This window comes from Furipterus horrens, unplaced genomic scaffold, assembly GCF_987537825.1.
Source record: "Furipterus horrens unplaced genomic scaffold, mFurHor1.1.pri manual_scaffold_17, whole genome shotgun sequence".
NCBI classification, from domain to species: Eukaryota; Metazoa; Chordata; class Mammalia; order Chiroptera; family Furipteridae; genus Furipterus; species Furipterus horrens.
Genome location: NW_028327187.1, coordinates 101,217,294 through 101,243,200, shown reverse-complemented (window position 1 = coordinate 101,243,200; position 25,907 = coordinate 101,217,294). Strand labels below are relative to the sequence as shown.

The following is a 25,907-nucleotide window of genomic DNA, read 5'->3' as shown; positions in this document are numbered from 1 at the left end:
GTTATAAAGTGAGAATAATGACTGTATTCTGGGAGACTGCATCATAAATCTAGGAGTTCTCTAGTGTTCCCCAATTATTTTGGGAACTTGTGTCACGCTTGTCGAAACCCTGACTCCAAGTCTGGAAGAATAAAATGGCTGCTGGCTTTGTACTCGTGTCAAGAAACAGGCAAGCAATTATGCAAGATGACTGTCAACACAGCAGTGTTAACATGGCAGTGACAGCAAGTTTGTATTTTGTTTTATCCCTCAAAGGTCAGGGAACTGATGGGTTCTAGTAATTCATCTAGAAAGTTAACCACCTTTGGCTTTTAAAATGTTCATCAGCAGTATTTTGTTCATAAATATTGTCATTTTCTTCTTATTATGTTTTCAAGTATCTTGTTCATAATTATTTGTTGGAAAGTGATTCTATACGTAATGGCCTATTCAGGACAGCATCTCCTGATGCACCAGAGAAGAATCAAAATTTTTGTAACTGTGACAGCAATTTCCTCCAGAAAGCAAAACCTTAAGGAGCTTCATAAAATTTACCAAAATGTATGCTTTGGATTCCATGATTTATATGCTGATTTGTTTCATCCCCTGGGGGTTGAGTAGTGAATATTTAAGTAAAAGGGGACATGATTGCACATTAAATACAGTGCTGTATGTCTTCTGGGAGAGCAATCTTTTAACCTTAGTCACGTTCACATTCATGTGCCTGTGTGTGTGCATGTGTGAATTTATTCAATAATGCAGATACTATTTCCATTTGCATGATATTTGAAAGGTTTTTTCAGTGTATTTCTCATGCTTCCTCTCTTTTTAAGTCCTCCCAAAATCCTGTGAAGAAACAGTCATATATACAGTACTGCTAACTAAACCCTTTGGCATACACATTTTTTTGAGAAAATAAGCCCAGAAAATAATATTATCTCCATTTAAATAATGAGAAAAGGAAGCTCTAACAAGTGACTTAGCAACCTACAACCAGCTATTTGAGGTAGAACTGATACTTAAACTAAGTGTTATAAGCTAGTAATGTGCTGGATTCATAGAAAGTGCTCAATAATTATATGAACTTTTATTTGTATAGAAACATCATATAGCCACCACAAGGAATTTTTGGCTTTCCTTTTGAAAATGTGAACTATTATATCCCAGCAGAGATTTTCTTTGTGGCTGAATATTATCAAAAAGAGATTATTGAACTAATTAATTTGAACCATATAAACATCTTGCTGACATGGAAAAGCACACCATAATATAGAATTAAAGAACCAAGGGCCCTGCATGTTGTGCATTATTTGGAAAGAAGCAAAACATTTTAATACAAAACTGCTCCACATGAGTTTGATGGGGTATTTGCCCTTTTTTTCTATTAGTATAAATCTGTCTGTTTGTAGTGATTATTGGTGGGAAAAAGTAAAAGCTGATTATTACAAAATAACAACAATGATTTAAGCATGCATAGAGTTCAGTGTTTGTTTTATTTCACAGAGAGACGCCTGCCGAACTTGTGGAACCAATTGGCAGGCTAAAAGAATATCCTTATGTAAATGCAGAATGTAATTACCATTTTCACAAATGTGGTGCATGTTGGAAATGTCATTTCAATCAGGGCTAATCATAATATGACAGGAACAACTGTGATACCATAGTGATAATGTTATGCTGCTCACTTTTTCTAATTTTGGTGATAAAATATGCAAAGATAAAACTTTGAAAGAGCCACTAAAACACAATCAAGGTTTTTCCTGCCGTTACAAATATTTTGGGGAAAATATTCATCAGTATAGTGCAACAGTTATTTTGATAACTGAATTGTTTTTAGATTTAATCCCTTCTTAGAAATTTGGCATCTTCCAAGGCACATGAAAAAGAACAAGTATCAACACTTAAGTGATGATAAAATACTTGGTTGAATTTTCCCATAGATATAAATTTAAATACTTGTTTTATAAATGTTCTCAAAAAAAATGTTCTCTCTTTCATTTTTTTTCATCAACTATACTTCTTATTGATAATGAGTCACATAAATCTCAATGGATGTTCCCACTCATTGCATTAGGAAGTTGGAATGAATGGCATTTTGATGCTATCTTATTTTCTGCTTCCTGATAAACAAATAAATTAATGGAAACATTAATGTTTCACTACTGATTTAATGGGTCTCACAAAGATCATGACTTTTAAAATTTTGATCAATTTAATATTATTTTTCTAATGCACTTGTCTACTTACTAGTCAAAGAATGAATTCTTGAAAGTACCCCTCCACTGGGACTTTTCATGTAGCCCCAGGACAGGGGATACCAGGGAGTCAGTGTAGCAGAGGGCAAGGGTACAGAGGAAAGGAATAGGCATTTGTTGTGGGTTGGTGTTGAGTACAGAGTCACACTGGCACAAAACATAAATAGACTTATTTTTAATACTTGAGTTTGGTAACTTCAGCTGTGATGAAGTTACCAAAAGGTTCTGAAATTTGATGCAATTTTTATTTTGTATTCATATGTTTTTTATGGGACAAGAACAAACAACTTTGATCAGATTTTCCTAGACTTATAAAAATGGCATTTAGATTCTGGATCACTCCTGTATATATTAATCATATTCAGATCCAAATGGAAAAAGGCAGGAAGAAAATATCATAAAGAACTTAATCAATGAATTCACTTTGGTCTATACAAGAAATTACATTTAAAAATCTTAAACCAAAATACAATGTGAAATAGCATTAATAGAACGAAGATGATGTTCTTTACTTAAGCTTAATATTGAAACATAGATTGAAGCGTGTTTAAAGTGTCATTGTCACAGAAAGAGGAAATTGGTATGATTTTTTTAAGTTGGGAAACTCATTATCATTAATATTGTAATTATTTACTCTAAATATTGTAGAAAAATTTCTCATCGTGGAATAAGCTGAGTTTAATATGTTTTTATGACCTAAACTACGTAATCTGCAAACTCAATGATATTGGCCTTATACACGAACTTTCTCAAACATTAAAGTAGCAAGTTTTTAAGGTTTCCAAATAAATTAATGTGAAGGATGAGGATTTCTAAAGGGCTTTTATTATACTCACAAAGTGGAGAATTAAGTACAGTGATGGAAGACCAAGATCAGGATTATCTGTATCCCTCTGACCAAGCAACACATGTGGCCACTGATACGAAATACATTGTATATCTAAATACAAAGGAGTACATAGAGAATCCTGCCCGCAGACAAGAATAGAATGTCTTCTAAGAAGTAGTGTGAGAGGTCTGAAAGAAGTATCTTGAGATGGGTTCCATCCTGTTTCCTGAGAGGGACATTACTAGGCGCTTACCTCTTGCTAGATCACTGACATCCCTTTGAAGCAGTTTACAATAATTAAAAGGAAACAGACTTTCACTTTAAATGAATTTGCCTGTTACAGTGAAGTATATCGGTTAATACGTATTTGTAAACACAGATGCAGGAAAAGCTGTAATTTATTATAATTACTACTTTTTATAGTTTTGAAAAATATGAACAAGTGTGGAAGCATATAGAAGGTGTTTGCATCTGTGTGTGTAGAGTTGTGCATGCAGTGGTATTTTTTTAATTACACATGACTTACAATTATCTAAAAGAGATTTGTTTCACCCTGGCTGGTGTGGCTCAGTGGATTGCATGCTGGCCTGGTTCGATTCCCAGTCAGGGCACATGCCTGGGTTGCACACCAGGTCCCCAGTTGGGGCACATGAGAGGCAACCACACATTGATGTTTCTTTCCCTCTCTTACTCTTGCCCTTCCCCCCTCTCTAAAAATAAATAAAATCTTTTAAAAATGGGGGGGAAAGAGATTTGTTTCATAAACAGCAGTTAGATTGTATCACTGCTTTCCCTTTGAAAAGAGGAGTAAATTCAGACAATAATTTTCTAATTTTGGGCTTAATAACCCAGAATCCTATGGGATGCCACTTTACATTTATGAGTCACTACTCCATGTGCACATGTCATAGAGGGCCATGGAAAAGGTACTTATGACAATTAGAAGACAGGTTTTTGCCTATAAATACAAGCAACAAATATAAAAAGAAGCATAAGTCAAAATACAAACAATGTGAGTCCATTTTAATCATTCTTTATTAAATAAATGACTTTCTTATTAATGCCCTACCCTTTAAAATTGTTTGTTTTCTGAACAATATTCCCTGTTGTGAAATTTAAATCTTGTCATAAAATCCATATTTGGGAAAAAATCCTTTAATTTTCCAATTACATTATGAAATAAAATAGTATAAATGTAAGCCAAACTTCTGGAGTCTTTTTCACTTGGTGTGTTCATTATTTATTGGTGTGTTCATTATTTATAGTCTTATGCAGTATAAGCACCACTCACCAATATTTTACTTGTCTGAGCTCAGATCTCCTTAATATTCCTATACAGGACAATTCCAGAAGTGCACTATTTTCCTCAATCCCCGTATTCCCCTCTCCTTCCTCTTCTTCTCCTCTCAGCTCATATTCTGAAGATGAAGTTTTTAAACACTTGGGACCATCACCTATAAATGCTCTTGATTTCCCTATATCATAATTTGTTTTCTTGACCACAACCAACATCATGCTGTTTTTTTCTGTCTAGGGAATAAAGGTATTAAAAAAAAAAAAAAAAAAAAAAAAAAGTCATGTAATCCTTTATTTTTTTAAAGATTTTATTCATTTTTAGAGAGAGAGGAAAGGAGGGAGAAAGAGGAGAGAAACATCAATGTGTGCTTGCCTCTGGCACACTGCCAACCGAGGACCTGGCCCACAACCCAGGCATGTGCCCTGACTGGGAATCAAACTGGCGACCCTTTGGTTAGCAAATCAGGCACTCAATCCACTAAACCACACCAGCCAGGGTGGAATAAGGGTCTTATCTTCCTGCTGAGGGAGAGTTATTTTACCTCTTCCCACCAGTGTGTGAGGCCGTATCACTCTGAAGGCCCCCCGATTGTATCTGTTTGTTTTTCCACTCTACATGGTCATCTTCATCTTTGCCTCTCTATCACGGTACTACCTTTTTATTTCTCTTCTTTTCTGAGCCAAACTAGTCAAAGGAGTAATGTCAGTTCTCCTAGCCTAATCTCCCATTTCCTGCCAGTACACTGTAATCCAGCCTCTACCCCTCACTGCGCCAAAACTATTGTTTTTATGATAAATGATGACTTTTGTATTGGTAAATGTAGGAAATAATTGCTAGTTAGTCTTTATGAAGTTTTAAATCTGCACTTGAACCTTTTGATTACTCGGTTCCAGGAAGTCTCAACACACTTGCCACCTGTGACATCATTCTCTGTTGTTATTTGTCTGTGAACACTTTGATAAGATTGCCCAGAAGCTCCTCTTTCTCCACTCATCTTTTAGATACAGGTGCCACCATGTTTCCATCCCAGTTCCTTTCCTCTGCTCACTCTGCACACCCTCTTGTTGTCCCCATGCCTTGTCCCAACCTTTGTATCTGCATCTGATATTTCTATGTCATGGTTCCAATTTCAGACCAACCACACTATGTCCAAACTCATACTGAATAAGTCTCTCCTTCCCTTAACCCAACACTAAGGTTACCTGGATTACAAACAAGGGAGTTATCTTTGCTCCTCTACATCCTGAAGTTCCTGTTCAGTCAGTCAAGCCTTGCACATTTTACCAAGTATTTTTCATTCCACTTTTTTTCTTTCATTCTTTTTTTTTTTAATTTTATTTTTGGTTTTTCAATTACAGTTGTCCCATTTTTCCCCCATTGCTCCCCCCCACCCAGCCTATCCCTTCTCGCACAATCATATCCCTCCCCGTTGTCCATGTCCATGAGTCATTTATACACCTTCCTTGACTAGACCCTTCCCTTACTTATCCCCCTTCTCTCCCTCTCCCCTCCCCCCTACTGACTACTATTCTGCTCTTTGTCCTATTTAGTTCATTTGTTTGTGTTGCCCTTTAGTTTCCTGTATTAGGTGATATCACATGGTATTTTTCTTTCATTGCCTGGCTTATTTCCCTAAGCATAATTCTCTCTAGTTCCATCCATGTTATCGCAAATGGCAGGACTATACTTTCAGGGATCATTTCTATAGTTTGCTCTTTCATTCTTGTTCCATGCTCCAATTCAAATATTTTTAATTTATTTTCTGATCTACAACAGCACACACAGTCTCACATAACTGAACATGACATACACACTCTTATTATAAAAGGGTATGATTTTTGGATTTAGAAGCGTGTCATACATACATTTTCAAGTATCTATAAGATTAGTTTATTTCCTCCTATGGTCTTAGATTCTCTCCATGAACAGTTCTACATCACCACTTTATACATGTGTGGCTCAAAAAATATGCAATTAGTTCTATATTGTTATTATTCAGCGATGTACTCAATTTGTAAAATTTGCTAGTAAGGACCAAGCTATTCTGCATTTTTTAAATCTGGAAAGATGTAACTTCTTGTAATTAAAAAAGCTGCTGTTTGTATTAACATTTTAATATTTAGCTCTGTGTAGAATATCTTTTAATTGTTTTTTGATTCTTCTCTCCCTTTTTCACATAGCAACAGGAAATTCCTCCATTTTGACAGATATTTAGGTTACTTTATCTATATTATTGTCACTCTGAAGAACCTTCCAATATTATGATGTATACAATTAAAGGAGATTATGTATGCATATGCAGGGTGGGGAAATATAGGTTTACAGTTGTTTGTGTGCAAAGTAATACAATAATTAATAAGTAATAATACATGAATAAACTATATTTCAAGTATTCAATCTGTAAACCTATTTTGCCCCACCCCACATATCTCAGTCACACAGCTGACCTTTTCCAGGAGAAAAGTGTGCATGTATCAATCATGTTTGTATCCACAGCACTTATCATGCTATCTGTCACATAGTAAGCACTAGATAAATGTTTTTTAAATAAAAGATGCAATTAAAGGTCACCCAGAAAAATAATTAAATCATTCCAGAGGACAAATGAAGTTTTTCATGCTTCTATTTGGTCACAATCCACATTCTTCTTTCTGCAGTTATTTAAAATTAATTGGCAAGAATAGCTACTGCCCTTTTCTCAGACTTGTTTTGAGTTCTAAACTTTATTATTGTATTTTGCCATTTGTATGCTTTCCACTTACTTGAAACTTTTAAAAATCAGATACCATGTAAAGTCACCCACCATTTCAATTGATTGTTATATATCGCATAAAAACATTCTTAATCACTGTGTTCTAGGTCATTGAAATACCTATCTGTCTACTTTCTCTCTTATAAGAATATTGGTATCTCTTTGAAAACCTTATATATGTAGCTACATAAAAACCCCAAAGCTCTTCTTTCTCTTTTTTTGTTGAGGAGATTAAGATAGGAGAAAGTGACACCTAGTTTCATTCAAGGTTTTTTTTATTGAGTTTATTGTATTTTCTCCATTACTATTTAGTCCCCTTATATCACCCCCCCCAGCAATCACCACACTGCTGTCCACGTCCATGAGTCCTTTTGCTTTTTGCTCAGTCCCTCCACCCCCTAACCTACATCCCCAGCTATTTATTAAATTCATTGACACTTGTCTTTGAAGAAAGGATCATGCATCTTGTCTTATTGGTGATGAATTGGTTTGCGTGAAAAGACATATTTATGACCTTAGTTCTAGTCTAGGGGACTCTCTCTCCAATTCATTTGTACGCCTTTCCAAGCACTATCGATTTTTGTCCAAAGACAAAGTTTCTCGTTGAGTTTGAATTTACACCAAATAGAGGCAAAGTACTTAACAGCAAGTGTACTTTCAGTGCAGAAAATTATATGATGTATCTTGTATATTGGTGCTTTTTTTTTTTTTTTTTTTTTTTTTTTTTTTTTGCTGGCTGCTCCTGGTTTATTTTCCACTGGGGCCAAGGCACATGGTCACAGGGGTCAGGAAGGCTTGCATGTGGCTTCGGTAGTAAAGAGGGGGCTTTCTCAACCTCCTTTTTGGTGTTACGCTGTTTCTGATATAAAAGAACCCACTGCTTCTGCTTGCTGCAGCCTGCCTAGTCTGTGGGGTGGGTGGGGAAGGGGAAAGAGGGAGGCGGCGGGAGGGACTCAAAAGAGCCTAGCACTTCTGGAAGTCTGGTGGCTGGTGGTGGCCACTCAGGACACGGGCCCGGCGTTGATGCTGCCAGGCTGGCCGCCAGGAGGCTTCCTCGTGGCTTCCCGAGCCAGGTCACCTGTGATCACGCTGCTGGAGGCCTGGGTGGACTCCGAGTGCTTTGGGGGATTCCAGCATGGTGGCCATGAATGGGAGAGTGGACTTCCCGAAAAATAAGCTTGCCCACCAGTGACCTGGGTCAGCCCTGGGGACACCAGGGTAGTGGGGGAGGACTTCCTCAGGGTACTCTGCACTTCCGCAGGAGCTGTTACGAGAAATGGAGCCCAGGCAGCGCTGGTAGTAGTCGTGGGTGGCCACGAGCAAGCCACTGGAGGGGATGACTGCCATGCTCTTGCTTGTGGGCTTGTGGAAACCTCGGTGGCGACCACTTTTGGTAAAGGTTAGTAGTATTGAGAATGCATTGTTCTAAAGGGTCATAAACTTCACTATTTCTTGACATGAGCAGCCTAAAAAAGGGATAATTATTTAATTTATGTTTTAACTATTTACCCTTGGTGGTATTAACATTATAAACAGTTTTTCTTATTCTCACAGTGACCGTGCAATTGAGTGGTTTATTATTATTTCCATTACTCAGTTGAAAATTCAAGGTTCATAGAATTTACAGGACATCCCACTGTCATATGGACTGGAATCTGGACCATCTTCAGAGGACTTGAGAATGTATGCTCTTTCCTGTAGAGCAATGGCTTTCAATATTTCTCTGCTTCCATATTTCCACATGAGCAATACCTTCCCATTATATTACATGATATTTCTTCAGAAAAAGAGAAAGGCAATGTATATAATCTAAACCTGCTGCCGTTCACCCTTCTCTTGGGTGGTTTCAACACCCATGACCCCCATGAGAATTACTGTACTTTGCAGGAGTGTTGGAATGCTGGTTCAAATTACAATCTCTAATACTCAGATTTAATTGTCCCCAATACCAGGATGTTAGGTGTCAGGTGAACTTTATTCCTTCATGTTTCCCAACTGCAAAGAACACAGTTCATAAATTTTGAGGGATCACATAGAAGACTCCTTCACTTAGCTAGAGATGACAGGTTATAACCCCCAATTCTTCCCCAAGTAGACACAGAACAGCTCTTTCCAAAAAAAAAAAAAAAGAAAAAAGAAAAATATCTGCATAGACTACTACCTTTTTGCTTTTGTAAACCACTTATAATCTGAAAGTCAGCAAAGTGTTCCAGAGTGAAACAGATGCTTACCCATTTCCTTTGAAAAATCTCTGTTAAGTGATTTGTAACTCATGCTAGTACTTCACAAGTGTTTTAACATGGTGCCTAGTTCCATCTTCAGTTTTAACATCTTGTTTCATATATATTCTTTTTCTGTCTACATAAATGTGAGAGCTATTTTTGCAATGTAACATCTAAAGAGATTATGTTTTCTTAGTGGTTAAGTGTGGTACAGACTTTGAAATTAGAAAACCAAGGTAATTAGATTTATGACTTTAAGAAAGTGACTCGGCTTTTTTGTTCCCAGTAAAATGAGGATAATAATAGTAACTACCAAATAGGGTTATTATAACTATAAGTGATCACATATGTAAAGAAATTGACATAATACTTGACTTGTGGTGTGGTGTTCAGTAAGGTAATTATTATTGTTACTATGATTGTTATTATTAAGAATTATGTTAGTAGGAGAAGGGGCTAGTCAAGGAACTAGTATGAATGACCCATGGACATGGACAACGGGGTGGGAAATGATTATGTGAGAAGGGGTGAGCTGGGTTGGGGGGAGCAATGGAGGAAAAAGTGGGACAACTGTAATAGAAAAACAATAAATAAAAAAATAAAAACAGAATTATGTTAGACCATTGGTAGACCAAAAAATGATTAAAACATCAAACTGTATGAAATGCTACAAGTTACTTTTCAGGATACCATTCTAAGTTCTTTAGAAGCGGAAGATGCACAAAATCATTAAAATATCCACATATATTTAAAGGATAAACTTGGCTTATAATGACACTCAATGTTGGAATGAAAGTATGTAACACTTTACTTTAGCTATTAGGTAATTTCACAAAGTATATCGAACCATAACATTTCCTATTAGTTTTCTAAAGCTGCTGTAACAAATTACCACAAACTTGGTGGCTTAAAACACAGAAATTTATTCAATCATAGATCTGGAGGTTCTGAGCCTGAAATCTGGCAGGACCACAGCTTATCGGAGCAAATCAGCAAAAACAGAATGCTTGATTTTATGTATTTTTCTAAACCAATAGAATTGGTTTGAGGTCTGGTTGGCTCCTTGCAGCTTTTACAGAACAAAGACTTGGTGACAGATATTTTTCTCTTTTTTTCTCCCTATATTTGAAAGTATATTTATCAACATTAGGGAAGTTAAGTTAGTTAGAAAGAAGTCAGTGGTGATTAGCTTCTGAAAAAATTACCAGTTAACAAAAAAGATATGTAATTTTTAAAGTATCCTTGATTCTGTTCAAAGACACACATTTATATGTAAATAGTTAGGAAAGTATATGCTAGCTGAAGACATTTTGCCTCTTTATGAAAATATACCTGAGTTATGTCTGTTATTCATTTTTTATAAGCCTGACCTCTGCAGCCAATTACCCATATTAAAAATATATATACCTATATTATTCTGCTGTCTGGATATGTCGCTGCATGTCTTTGTCTTCTTTTGTTCTGAAGGATATACACAAGAATATAAACATTTCAAAATGTAAAATGCTAACTATAAATATACCGTTTTATTGTAAAATGGCTTTGGAAATTTCACTGCAGTACATTAAAAATTAACTGAAGTTTGCCTAGACTAAAATATATATGTGTAAGTAATAACACAATGGACTACTACTTGGCCATAAAAAAAAAGAAGGAAATCTTACGCTTTGCAACAACATGAATGGACCTGGAGAACATGATGCTAAGTGATGTAAGCCAGTCAGAGAAAAATAAGCACCATATGATTTCACAGATATGTGGAATGTAATGAATAAAGTGAACTAACAAGCAAAATAGAGACAGACTCATAGATACAGAACAGGCTGACAGTTATCAGGTTTGGGGTGCTGGATGGGTATGGAGGAAATGAGCAAAAAAGAGAAAAAACTCACAGAAACAGACAACAGTGTGGTGATTTCTGGGGAGAGGAAGGTGTGGAGGTAGAGGAGAGTACAGGGGGGATAGATGGTGATGGAGGGTGACTTGACTTCTTTACTTGGGTGGGGAGCACGCAATACAGTGTACAGATGGTGTGTTGTGGAATTGTGCACTTGAAACCTGCATAATTTTGTTAACCAGTGTCACCCCAAAAATTAAATAAATAGGGAGAGAATACATGCATTTGTCATCTTTCTGTGAAAATATTCATTAATATAGTTCTTGAAGTTTAAAATTCAAGTGACCTTTGTCACTCTTAAGTTTTAAGCTGACTGCAGATTATTTTATCCTAAAGTATTGTCAACAAGATTTAAAAAGCACACATTTATAAAATGAGTTTATTTAAAGAGAAAATACACTAGTGTTTTCAATTCTAAATGAAAATCAACAGCAATAAGGGAATATAGGGAATATGGTTCTGGCTAAAAGAGATGCCTAGTAGTTCATGACCCTCGAATTTATACTCATTATGTTTGTGACCTTAAGAAACAACCTGAACCTCAATTGACTCCAATGCCTTTATCTACAAAATAGGAGTTGTAATAATGATATAAGTATCATAGGTTTTTTATAATTAAATGAGGTACTACATACAAAATTAAAAACAGTACCTGACAAACAAAATATTTAACAGATATTATAATTATTATATATTACATTTAAAATTGTTTTAAAATATTGATATAACACTTTCTCTGGATTGAACCTTTTAAGGACAAAGAAATCAAGCCTTAAAATATTATTTTGGCTTCAGCAACAGCAGGATTTCTATTCTTAAAGGCTTGAATAAATGACTTGTTAAATGAATGAATAGATAGTTGGCTGAGTTTACTATAATGTTCATGAAAGAAATATGAATTTAACTTCTTTTGATGTTTAATTTTAATATTATATGGGAAATATTATATATATACTATTTATACATACAATATACTATATATACCCTTTATATATATTACATATACTATATACATATATACCTGAGCCAAGTGCATTTGAACATAGGATGCTATATTTTTAGTGAATCTAAAAGTATTAAATTATGGGTTTTTATTCTTTACATTTCCAAGAAGTTTCTATAGATATTAAAAGTTTGCTTAGCTAGGTTCCTAAATATTTGCTTTTAATTTTAGACAATTAGCTTAAAAGAAAAACTGTGCTATTATTAAAAATATGGCTTTTTCAAAGCCGAAAGTAGGTGTCATATTTTTCTAATTTTACCCCCATGTATAGTAACCCCCCTTTATTAGTAGGTGATGCATTTTAAGATCCCCAGTGGATGCCTGAAACCACGGGTAGTACCAAACCCTACACACACACACACACACACACACACAAGCAATTTATAGCTTCTCTTTGGCATACCTGAATTGCTAACATCACTACCCTTGTGTTTTGGAGCTCCTATTAAGTAAATTAGGAATCACTTGAACACAAGCACTGTGATAGTGGATAGTTGATCTGGTATCTGTGATGGCTACTAAGTGACTGATGGGGATAGGGGATGGGGTTGTGTCTGCAGTGTGGATATGCTGGACAGAAGGATGATTTGTCCAGAATGCAACATAGCAGGACAGCATGAGAATTCATCCCACTACTCAGAATGGCACGCAGTTTAAAACTTATGAATTGTTTATTTCTGAAAATTTCCATTAAATATTTTCAAACCATGGGGAGCTGAAAGCATGGAAAGTGAAACTGCAAATAAGGGGGGGTGCTAATTTAGCAGTAAGAACACAATAAAATGAAGATTGGTGTGATCAGGAGAGGTCAAGAATGAAGCCCTGTTTGAGGATGAATCACTCAGCAAGTGCATTTGCCTCTGGCCCTTAGTGATGCATTTGGGCAGCTTTGCCTTCACCTTCCTGAGTCACAACTAAAGATGGACATTAGCAGAGGAATATGTGGACAAAGGGAGACATACATACATCACAATATGAAGACTAATTTGGTCTCTTTTCTAATTGTATGTTGATTTTACAGTTGTAAACATGACTCAGAATGTAGACTAGTATCCCCGGAAATTTCTAGTTATACTAACATGCAGCTTAAAAATGATGGTAATAATACATTTCTCTTTAAGTTCACATAAATATCATTAAAAGAAGCACAAAGCCAGTGGACTATGCAAGGTCAAAGAAGCAGGACAAGAGGGCACCATCCAGGTTCACAGGTCTTAATGTTAACAGAGAAAGAAGTCTTTTTTTTACTAGAACCAAATTTCAAACAAAGTAATACTGAAAAACTCCCTTTGACAGCTCATCATCATTGCCTCTAGAGGTCTTTTTCATGAGTTCCTCATGGAGATAACAATTTCTAAAATGTCTGCCAACAAGTGTTAATTACTTTAATAATGAAAACAATACACTTGTTGATTTCCTCCCTGTATTTACCATTAAAAATAAAAACAGCTTTAACTTTTCTTCCATTAAAAGAAAATACAAGTTCATTGGAAAAAAATACAGAAAATAAAGAACCAAATTATTCATCATGGTTTTCTCCCACAACAAGATTTCAGGTGATTTTTGCTTTCTTCTATTTATTTTCTGTATTTTTTTTCCAGTGAGCCTATGAATAAATAGGGTGTGGACAGAGAAGTGGTACAAGTCAAGTGATTCCCTCTTTTTTGTTCTAGCTCAAGAATTTCCCTTTCCTTGGGGCTAAGTTGAATGCTTTCCTTCGTTCCTTAGGGCTACATTCTGTGTTTATTAAGTATTATTCCATACAATGAAGCACACCTTAGAAACTCAAGAAATAAAATAACTCATTGCTTTTATTAAATGCCTACTTTCCTGAAAATTTAAAATAGCATTATCTGAAAGAGATATGATGAAAAGGATTCTACGATGAATTTCCAGAGAGGGAAACACTCTGTAAGGTAATAGCCAACCTCATGCTATTCTATGAGAAAAGATTTATTTATATTGTTTTACATCAGAAAACCTATATATGTATATATCTATGTGCATAATATTCATTTAGTTAAGTACCAAACTTTTCCAAAAATCATGAGAAGTTGTTTTTAATTAAGCTTTGTTCTTGCCCCACATTAGTCACACACACACACACACACACACACACACACACACGCACATGGGTGGAGGTAGGAGAACAAGAGAAAATTCTGTATTAGGCACAGTTCAAAGGTAGGCTAATGCAGTTTGAAAATTCACATTTATTAGCACACTTTACATGCAGGTATTTTCAAAGCTTTGCCATGCATATGAAATATTCCATTGTACACCCATAGTTTCATTATTCAGTATTACTTTCTATTGTTCCCAAATACAAGTTGGAAATCTGCTCAAAAAGTTTCACTGACCTGGGATGTCACTTAGCCTTTGGCATTTGACCAGATCATTTAATTTCAACAGGAAAGTAATTCAATGGAAATTAGTAAGAATAAATGGAAATAGAAAATTGTGTATCTTTGAAATTAAAATTAATAAAATTAATTATTCATTTAGTGGGGTTTTTGCCACACTTACATTCATATTTGTCTCTTTGAAATCAAATTTTATCATACACATGAAATATATTTTATGTTCACAGAAATGGGAAATTTTAAAATCTCCATTCATTTTTCACCTATTTAACTATTCATTATACATAGACATTTGCCTTGACTCTTTCCTTTTTAAAAAATATTAATAATTCTCATGTATATTTAATTAGAGAAGTAAAACACAAAGTCATTCCTAATAAAAATAATAAAAATAAAATACAATGTCTTAAGTTCTTTTTTGAATTTATTAAGGTGACATTGATTAATAAGATTATATATACTCCAAGTGTACCATTCTATGATACATCATCTGTACATTGTATTGTGTGCCCACCACCCAAAGACTAATCTCCTTCTGTCACCGTATATTTATCCCCCTTTACCCTTTACTGCCCTCCACCCACTTCCCTCTGGTGACCAGCTTAGTGTTGTCTGTGTCTATGAGTCTTGGGTTTTTTTTGTCTGTTCATTTGTTCCTTTCAGTTTTATGCCCATCATATGAGTGAAATCATATGGTTCTTAGCTTTTTCTGATTGACTTATTTTGCTTAGCATGATATTCCCAAAGTCCATCCATGTGTTCACAAATGGCAGAATTTCATCTTTTCTTGGGCTGAATAAGTCTTCCTTTATATATGTACCACATCTTCTCTTTCCAATAATCTCTTAAAGGACACTTGGATTGTTTCCATGTCTCTTGGCCACCATGAATAATGCTATGATGAAAAGAGACATGCATATATCTTTGTGAATAAATGCATTTAAGTTTTTTGAATAGATACCCAGAAGAGGGGTTGTCGGGTCATATGGTAACTCTAGTCTTACTTTTTTGAGGAACCTCCATACTGTTTTCCATAGTGGCTGCACCAGTTTGCATTCCAACCAGCAGTAAATGAGGGGTCCTTTTAATCTACAACCTCTCCAGCACTTATTATTACCTCTCTTATTGATAATAGCCATTCTAACAAGTGTGACATAGTATCTCATTGTAGTTTTGATTAGCATTTCCTTATTAGCTAGTGAAGTTGAGCATCTTTTCATATATCTGTTGGCCATTTGGATGTCTTTTTGAGAGAAGTGTCTGTTTCCCTTGGCCAATACTCATATCCACTCTCTAAATTACACAGAAGTAACTGTTTTAAGAGCAGAACACAAGTAGTCAGATGTTTCGTAACTGAAATGTGTAAATTATTTTGCAGATTATCTTGGAGGTGTTCCCATATCAGTACATATAGACTTCACTCATTCTTCTTAATTGATGAAGAACATTCCACAGACTACACAAAATTTTTATTAAACTATTTCCCTATTGGTAGATATTTAAGATAGTCCAAATGTTACACCATTACAAACAATACCTCCATTATAATCCGTGATTACGCCTCATTGTACACATAAGCAAGTATTTCTCTGGGATAGATATTAAGAAGTGGAACTGATAGTCATGGAGTGCAGGCATCATTAAATTTAATAGATACTGTGAAATTGCCCTCTACGTGGCATCGGTACCAATTTACTTTCCCACTAGCAGAATATGACTTCACAGGTCCCCTATCTTTTAGAAGCACTGAAAGGAAGAAATACTATTTGTAGATTTTATACATTGAAGATATTTTCTTAGAGTGTGTTGTTTATCTGTTTTACTTTCCTTAGATTGTTAAAAAAATTTTAATTTATAAATTTGTATCTTGTCATTCATTTTTTTATCCTCCTTCTGGTATTAAGAAAGCCTTCCAGTCTTACCAATCCCAAGATCAGAAGGTAAACTCTGGTTCATTTATAGATTACTTTTTTAAAAGTATTTTGACATGTTGTCCACCTAGGATTTATTTTGTGAATCTGTATGGTAGAAATTGGTATATATATGAATATGTGTTTATATATGTGCATAATATATGATAGATTTTTTGAATTATTAAGTGATATTACAAATCAGAGTCAAAGAACTATGGTAATTAGCAAGAGTTTTATATTTCTTTTTCCTGTTGTCTTTAATATTGCCTCTAAAATAAAATGCTACTTCTTGGGTATTTGAGTTGTCATCAGAATACATTCCTTCTTGTTTATTAAGGTCAGTTTTGTTTTGTTTTTTAATTTAAACTCCAAAAGGCTCAAAAGGAAAACAGGCTCATTTCTTCTCTCTTTTGTACTCTTGCCCAGATGCTTACCCAGCTGTAATCCGTAGTAAAAGTAGCAATTACCTCTTTTCCTTATAACAACCCTTATGATTAGATTGGGTTTACCTGGACAATACTGGCTAGCCTTTCCATCTCATGATCCTTAATTTAATTATATCAACAATGTCCCTTTTGCCACATAAAGTACTATAGTCACAGGTTCTGGAGATTAGGATGTAGACATCTCTGGGGGGTTGTTATTCTGCCCTCCACATTCTCATTATTGTCCCAACTCACTATTCCTCATTGAAGTGGTGTGTGTGTTGAGGGCATGGGACAGTAGGGTGGTAGAATCAGGGGAGTGCTTGGTTGCCTTCAGCTGAGCTTGAGTCTGAGCTCCCACTGAGCAGTTTGATTTATAAGGGTATGTGCTACACAGGCATCATAAAAGATACTTTCAGTGTCATCCTTCTGTTGAAGGAGTTTACAATGGCAAACTGCCTGATAAAATAGAGTTATCATTGCTAAAGCAGTTAGAACAATGCCTGAGCATAGTAGCATTATATGTATTTGTACTCATTAAGTTAAACCAAAAAAAAAAAAAGTAGTGCCCACAGGAAGGGAATTTTAAGCAGACAATTGACTTGCAATTGTGATATATAGCCTTGAGCCAGAGAGCTGATAGATTTTGTGAATTACTTTACTTGGGGTATATTAAACCTTCCCTGTTGAGTGTCATAGGAAATATACCTTGACAGGTTTTCCCAGTGCCAGTGATGATTGTGTATGGATTATATACTTACTTGTCAGAAGTTTATGAGATACCAACTTAAAGTCAAGAGGGAAATGTACATATTGAGAATGGTGGCATTAATTGGTCTATCCAATATTTATTTATTGAACACTTACACTGTGCCAGATGCTACAGAGCATCAGTGATGAATAACAACCCAATCGCTGAAGGCTTTTGAAGTGTAATGGGGTTAATTCTCCTGAATATGCAAATACTTAAAATACAAAGTAGAGTATGTTGTGGCCTAAAGAAAATATAAACAAAGGGCAGTGAAAGATTACTAAGTGAGAGTAATTACACGCGCAAAGATGTCTTAGAGTAGGCAGTGTTTGAAATGAGTTTTTACTACAGAGGTGAAAATTAGGGGCACTCCAGGCAAGGGATTAATGTTACCTAAGATAAAAAGGTAGAGAATCCAAGGATGCAAAATGAAAAGCTTGGCAGAAACATAGGGTGTTGCACCTATGATCACAGCGTGAGAGAACTGAAAAGTTTAATGTCGATTTTAGATCGTATCCCATCATGAAGTGGTTGTACTTAATTCCATAGGAGGTAATGAATTTTGAGTTGGGAGATGTGTCATCCAGCCTAGTTCTGAGAAAAATTGATTTCACTGCCATATAGGTGATAAATAGAATGGAGGTGAGATCAGAGGGAGGGATAATAGTTCACAGCTCATTACCAAATGGCCTAAGTGAGGAACAGTGAAGGCTTTGACTAGGGCAGCGGGGAGGTACTGGAAAGAAGGGGATGGGTATGAGAAACACTGTGTAAAGCAGAACCCACATGATTTAGCAACTAATTGAGGAGCAAAGGGAGGGGCCTATAATGACTGGTTTCCTGCCTGGATGAGTGAGATAATGGTGTCAGAATAGAAACAGGAAATTGGGCAGATGATATATTCTGGTCTTTCACTGAATGGATTGAAAACATTAGGAGAATTTTGAGGATGCCTGCTTCAAACAAGTATTTGAAAATGAGGTGGAAGTTCCGGCGCGAGTTAAATAAAGAGAAAGGGCTTTGGGGGTTTTAGTCTAAAATAGTCTTAGGAGAGTGGAGGGGATACTCTGTAGCTCCTTTCCGCCTAGGAACCCCTTGTATGTGCCCTTTCCTATGGCTGCCAAAGGCTGTCTATCCCATATTTGAACTTTCAGTCCATGCCTTCCTGAGGCAGGCATTTTTGTGCATGCCATTTCAGTTAAAAACATTCTCTTCATTCTGAGCTCTCCAAAGTTCTTGCCTTTTGATCCAAGATTTGTATCCTGGGACCCTATCCTAGGGCAATTGCACGTCTTCATTCTTTCAAAAGTTCTTCTGATCATTTAAGAACTTTGTAACTTCCCTGTTTAGCCTACTCTTATAATAATGCCCAGAGTGCACATGGTGCTCAGAGGTGATGCAATATCTTTATGCCTTTTCTGCCTGTGGTCCTTGCTAGAGTTTTCCTAGATATAAATAAATGCATAGAAAAAAAAAAAAAAACACTTGGCTGGGTTCTAAGCCTCATCAATCTAACATGCAAACTGGAATTTTTAAATTCCCAAAGGGAATCATTAGTGTCTTCCTGTGGATAGATGCCTGGGACACACATCGAGTTCTGTGGCCTTGTCCCCTTCTTATGCTCCTATTTTCTTTTGTAAGCTGAACAGTTCTCACAGGTGTCCATATGACAAAGTTTCAACTCGCATCACCATTTTTTGGTGTAACTAGCATGGAGAAGAACAAGCCCAGCCCCTCCCTTGGTCTAAATTTTGTGATTTTTAACTTTTAGCTAAAATTAGTTGGTGTATAATCTCCATCTGGCTCATAGTCAGCGTCCTGGCATTGGTGTCTGTTAACGTTCTGTAGCTCGCTGTGTAACCAAGTGGTGGCTCTTTCCTGCATCAATGTTATCCTTTTGCCTTGTTATAGTTGACCATTATTCTAATCTGCATAAGTTTTATTTATTTTAAGTATTTTATTTTTGAGAGAGAGGAAGGGAGGGAGAAAGAGAGGGAGGGGAACACCAGTGTGTGAGAAACATCAATTGGTTGCCTTTTGCATGCTCCCAACTGGGGACCTGACCCCACACATATGCCTTGACCGGGAATCGAACCTACGACCTTTTCAGTTTGCAGGCCGACGCTCAACCCACTGAGCCATACCAGCCAGGGCCAACATGCATAATTTTTTAGATTGTAATAGAGTATATGTATCAGGCTCTCTTCTCTATACCCATTTAAGACATTGTCCACAACGTGGAATAATATATAACTAGCAATAATCTTCCAGTTTGCTAGTAGGTTGTCCGAAGGTCTGGAAAGGAATTTGTGGGGAACGTCATTGAAGAGGTATAAATGTAAAAAGTGCTTTTTAAAATGAGGTGACCCTGCTATTTTAACCTGAATTTATTGATCTAAAATAACACTATTTTTGGTTTTAAGAGCTTGAGCTCTTGAATCAGCAGACCTGAGTTCAAATCATGTTCTGTCATTTACAATTTATTTCTCCTCTCTGAATCCATCTCCTTAAGTGTCAGAAAAGTACAATATACTACTGACTTTTTTTTAGTATATTATTGAGGGTTGAGATGATTTGCATTAAACACATAGTACCTTGTTTGGTATATAATTGCTATTTGGTTGTTGTTTTTCTCAAAAAGTCTAATTGCAATAAAAAAAAATACCCCCTCCCCTTTTTTTCAATCTGCATTCAGTTTCATATTGAAAAAAAGCATAGAATTAGATTCTTGAGAGAAACCTTCTAACATATATGGTGAACATTCTGTTTTGTTTTTTTTCTAAAAGTGGAGTTTTATTTGCTCTTCCTACCCTTGATATAGGCAATAAAACATCATTTTTAAGGGTGATCAAGGCCAAGGACGCAGCCTAGAAATCTGTGGCCTTGGCGTTCTTACATTTGTCCTCTTATCAAAGCTGACCTACCATCATCTGTGACCCTCAGGATCCATAAATTATATTCCAATACCCATTAGTCACAGCTCACTCCGAGTAAGAAGGATGCTGGGGAGATGTGAGTGCTCCCCTGTTTTAGTCACTGCCATGCAGCCTGCTGCTGCCTGCTTTATTCCTATTTTCTCACTAGTTCTATGTAATGTGGTGTGACACCTATTCCTTGTGGTTTTCGTTTTATTGTATTTGTCCTTTCTGGAAGTTCTCAGATTTATTTCAAATTGGTTAGGCAATTCTGTAGTCAGGTGCTTTATGCTGGTGTTCTGTTTCTTTGTTTTAAAGTTGCTTGTTCATAAGTCTAATATCTATAATTTCACTACAGAGGGAGAGTGAGAGGGAGAAGGAGGAAGGGAAGAAAGAGAGAGAGAGAGGGAGAGGGAGAGAGAGGGAGAGGAGAGATGCCCTCTGTTCTTTCTCATGATTTTTGCTCAAGGCTTCTATTTTCTTTTGTGCATAGTTTTCTTTTTCCAATGAGCTGATTATTTTACTTGGAACATTATTGGGGCGGGGGGGGTGTAGTCTGAGGCCGAGGACAAAAAGAAAACTCCTCTAAAAAAAGATTTCCATTTGCCTTGGCAGGTGCCTAAGGTATGATCACTCTGGTTTTCCTGTAAATTAAATGAAATCCATACCTTGAGGGTTTTTGGAGGGGTTATCTGTGTAAGATATATTTGTACTATAAATCTGCCTTAAGGATGTATAAGAGTTGAGGAGTGTCAAGTTTAGTTATGTTTCGTCCTTTTCTTGAGGATGGAACTCTTAGCTTTACTGTATGGGTGCTCTCTCCAATTGGAGATTGGACCGAGACCCCTATCCCCACCCTTCCAGTCCTGTGCCACCAATATACCTGGGCTATGGCCACTGGGATTACTAGGTCCAGTAAATGCTTTCAGGGCATTGTCTTCACAGGGCCATTTAACTCTGACTATAATTTTACTTAGATTCTGGCTTATGAATTTTGTAAACTATTTTCCTTGGAGAAAAATTCCAGTAGTTTTACTTATTTTCAATGGGAAAATTGATCCAAATAACCTAGCTTGCTATATTACTAGAATTATAACTTCCCCACTGTTTGTTATAGAGGAGTTTTCTCAACCAGATCTTTCTACATAATAATTCAGATTTCTTAGACATACAGTAGTTCTCTGACCTTACTTTTTTTGCTACTGGCAACTTTATTTCTAATCTCAATTTCAATTTTATTTTCTCCCTTAGACAATCTATATCAACTTCAAACAACTTGAAATAGTTACTGTCATTAGTGTAATACAGATTTTAAAAAATAAATATTGTTAAAAACTATGGATGATTTCATTTTGTGTTTTAAAAAGTAATGCATAACTTTGGAGAAGGAGTCAGGACGTGGCAAATTGGGTGAAATAAAAAAGCGTAGTGAAAAACTTAGGACTAGAAAAAGAGCATTATTGAAATGATTGACCAGATCATTTAGATTTTCAGGGAATTAAAGAAAACCATGAAGAGATTATGGAATATAAGCTGATTAAAGAAGGTAAGGCAAGAAGGAATAATGAAGGAACTGGAAGTACAGAAGCCTGTGTTAATCTTGGAGAATTCTATTCTTTGTTCATATTTTTCTATGTCAGTTAATGAACATTTGACTATGGGCCACATAAATCAAGGCTAGGTCATAATCTTCTCTTAGAACTTATTATCAGATATGAACTTTAACAAAGGATCTTTTGACTTCAAAAGAATATTCTTGGTACATTTACTCATTAACGCAATATCCAGAAACAATGCATGGGAAGTTAATAATATAAGATGTCTGATAACTTAGAATTTTTTCATCTGGAGATAATACAGAGGATGAGAGAAAGGATGAATCTCACAATGCTATCCTTTCTCACTTGGAACAGTTTAAGGTACTACAGATGAAAGGGGATATATTTGATGGTATTGTGGATTATAATATGGGAACAAATACACATATAATGTATATAAATAATTCTCTGTTTCTACTTCTTTAAGTTGTTGTAAATGCTTGAAATTGCTGAGCCACCATTAATCATTTATTGAGCTACTCCTCTGTCTCTGGCATTATGGTGTTTTCAATATATTTCCCTATTGAATCCTCAGAAAATCCTATGAGGTAGAAATTATTATTCCTATTTTACAGGTGAAACTCTCATCATAAAAATCAGTAACATACTTTTTTAAATTAAAGTATTTCACCTATATTTACTTTAATGTGCATTTTAACTCTGATCCTCGTGCCAAGCCAATGAGTGAGGTCATTTATTATACACAAGGACATAGAGAGAGGCTCAGAGGAGTGAGGAGACTTACCAAAGCAACCAGCACACTGATACAAATGGTGCTCAGTCTCAGTGCTTCTAAATTATGATATATTAATTTCTGTACAGTGTCACACTTGTTTGAAAGACAAGTTATGGTGATGATGAAAATAACTTTAATGATTGTGTAGAGGCTGGGATTTAGAAAACCATTACTAACCAACAGTAATTATATTTAATGATGCATATGTCTTATATTCAATACCATGTGAAGAACCCAGGGAATGGGTACCTGTGTGAACATTTCTGGGAAGAATGTAGCAAGTAGACTGTATAACTCTAAATGGCAATCTGTATCCCAACAATTTATTTAAGCTTGTCAGATAACATTTTTTGAAAATACTTCTCTTTTTTATCATGCTAAAACTGCTCCAATGATTAAAGCCAGGAATTAATTGTGGCATGAAGCTATCACCCCAAAATAGCAATTATTTCTTTCTTCTTAGAACAACCTAGTTTGTAAATTCAGGTGCAATAATCAAAGTAAAAAGGAATGTGTAAGGTAAACCATTATGCTGATTAGCTGAAACTTTGCCAGCTTTTTTTTTTTTCATTTTAGATTATTAATATAGGTAAGAAATTATGTATGGCATGAAGCCATAGCATCAGAAGAAAAATAGTACCTGTGCGCTATAAATAATTCCAATATTAAAAGGCCCCATTCAGTGTAGTACATTTCTAGAAAAGTTTTAAAATGTATATAGTAATAAGGTAAAGAGCTTAAATTACTGACCTAAGGTCAGATGGGTAATAAATGGTGGAGCTTGGATTTAAGAACATCTCCCTAGAGCAGATATGGACTTCTGCCACTCAAAGTTTGGTAAATTGGCCAACTGTCTGTCTTAGGATCAGGCGAAAACTGCAGGTTTTTAGATTCATTTAAATGATTGTTAGCCATGTAAGGGTTGCTGATTTGCCAGGAAATAATAACAGGAGTCAAAATTTAAGTAAAATTAAGTCCAGATTAATTCTAACTCACATATTTGTTTCCTTTTTGGACACAAACACAAATTCGTATTTTTAATTTATTATATCAAAACAAATTTTGTAATGCTTATTTTTATGTTGCTGTGTTTATAGTGTTTGGATGAACTAAGGATTTTTTGAAACTTGAGTTTACCAAACAAAGCACTTAATTAAAAGTCTGACATATTTATTTTCTATCCCAGAACTTTGGACAATGACTAGTACATAGTAGTTTCTTAATAAATATTTTTAAGTTAACGTATGGGATTAATATACATATACTCTGACTCCAAAAAACCTCCGCTGCCTTGCAGCATACCTCTTCAGGGGAAAGGCTAAGGGAGTAAACCCCGACAGAAAATCCGGAGCCGGAGTCCCTAAGGCGGTTTGACGTTGTAGTCAACACCGGCAACTCCTGCGGCGCACCTGAAGTCAAGCTGTATTGACTCCGTCTTTCCCTTGGACCCTTCAGCTGCGAAGAGAGGGGGCGTCTGCTGCACGGGCAACAGCAGACCCTCCATATCACCCTGCCCAGGCTCTGTAGCTTCAGCTTCACTGGAGAGGACACTCCAGCGTCATCGCAAGATGTCGATTCAACACGGGAGGAGACAGATACCGTGTCACTCCCGAGTCGGACTGCACAACCATTCTCGGCGGTGCAGATAGACTCTTAAGAAGCTACACCATCGTCTCTCGAGACGGACGGCTGCCGACGACTATCAATATTAGTTTGTCCATCAAATGATTTTCCAGCTACCACACAAGGATTTCAATTGGAAATTATTTCTTTTTTGAAGAAATGCTCAAGATTCTAATATAATTTCTCCTTATTGGAGAATCCTCTAAAGCCTCTGATTGTTTAAGGCTGTTATTAAATATATATCAATAATGCTTAATGGAAAATCTATGAAATCTTAAGACAGTGATATGTACCATACTACATAATGTTTTTCTCAACTGATTATGATAAAAATAATGACTCTCAGAGCTGGGAAATTTTACTATTTCCTAAACCTAGTTAACTATAGCAGATGTCCTCCTAGATGTTAACTACATGTTGATTAATTTAGGGTGCCCGTAGATGGAGTAACTGGGAATGGGAAGACTAGAATCTAGTTCTATGAGACTTTCTTTTTCCAGAGGCTAGCTCAGGCATGGTCTCATGGCAATAGCAATGGAACAACAGAGGAAAAAGTGATGTGTAAGTATTGATTCAAGCCTTTGTTTAATGACTTCTAACATCTCATTGGCCCAAGCAAGTCACATGGTGCATCCAGAGTCAAGGTTCCATGAATGGTATGAATACTTGTAGGAGTGAAAACCTGGGGCCATTAATACAACCAACCCGCCACACAGGCTTACCAAATGTAATCTATTCTCATAAAGTGAATCTGGCATTTCCACTATAATCTTCTAATTCCTTACTTAGAACTAAATCCTAAATGACAGACTGACTACCTTAAAGACACACACACACACTTTATTTTTAGCTTATCTTGTACTTTTTGCTAAAACAATTCATTAGCTAAAATATTCATTGCTTTAGAGCCTGAGAAAAAATAGCAGGCTTTTAAATAGAAATATCACATGGTATTGACTCTGTGTTCAGCATACAAGACAAATATTATCCACATGGCATTTATCAAATAAAGTTTCTGTGTGTAGACATTTTATTTCTAAGCATACATAGCAAGAAAAGCACATATTTTAAAAATATAAATGAGCTGATCATTCTACAAACATTCTAGTTGCCTATTATAATGAAATTGTGTGTTGAGTGTCACTCTTAAAACAATGCAAATGGCATTTGCATATCATTTTAATTGCTTTGGATTAAACATTGAAAGATGAGAGCCAAGAGAGCTTATTAAGCTAAAATGAGGGCAAGTGATAAAAAAGTGATATTATGTCAACACTACATCTGGAGGTCTGTTGCTATTTCCATTTTAAATCCTAAATTGCAATGTTTCTTAAAATTAATCCTGAAAT

At 35.7% G+C, this 25,907-nt stretch overlaps 1 protein-coding gene and 1 pseudogene across 1 annotated transcript in view; one reads left to right on the top strand and one right to left on the bottom strand.

Moving 5' to 3' along the window:
* The window catches only part of IL1RAPL1 (interleukin 1 receptor accessory protein like 1), a 598,169-nt gene that overhangs the window by 28,624 nt on the left and 543,638 nt on the right, over window positions 1-25,907 (top strand). The gene's annotated exons all lie outside the window — the stretch shown is intronic.
* LOC149991707 (pancreatic progenitor cell differentiation and proliferation factor pseudogene) lies at window positions 8,114-8,459 on the bottom strand (annotated as a pseudogene).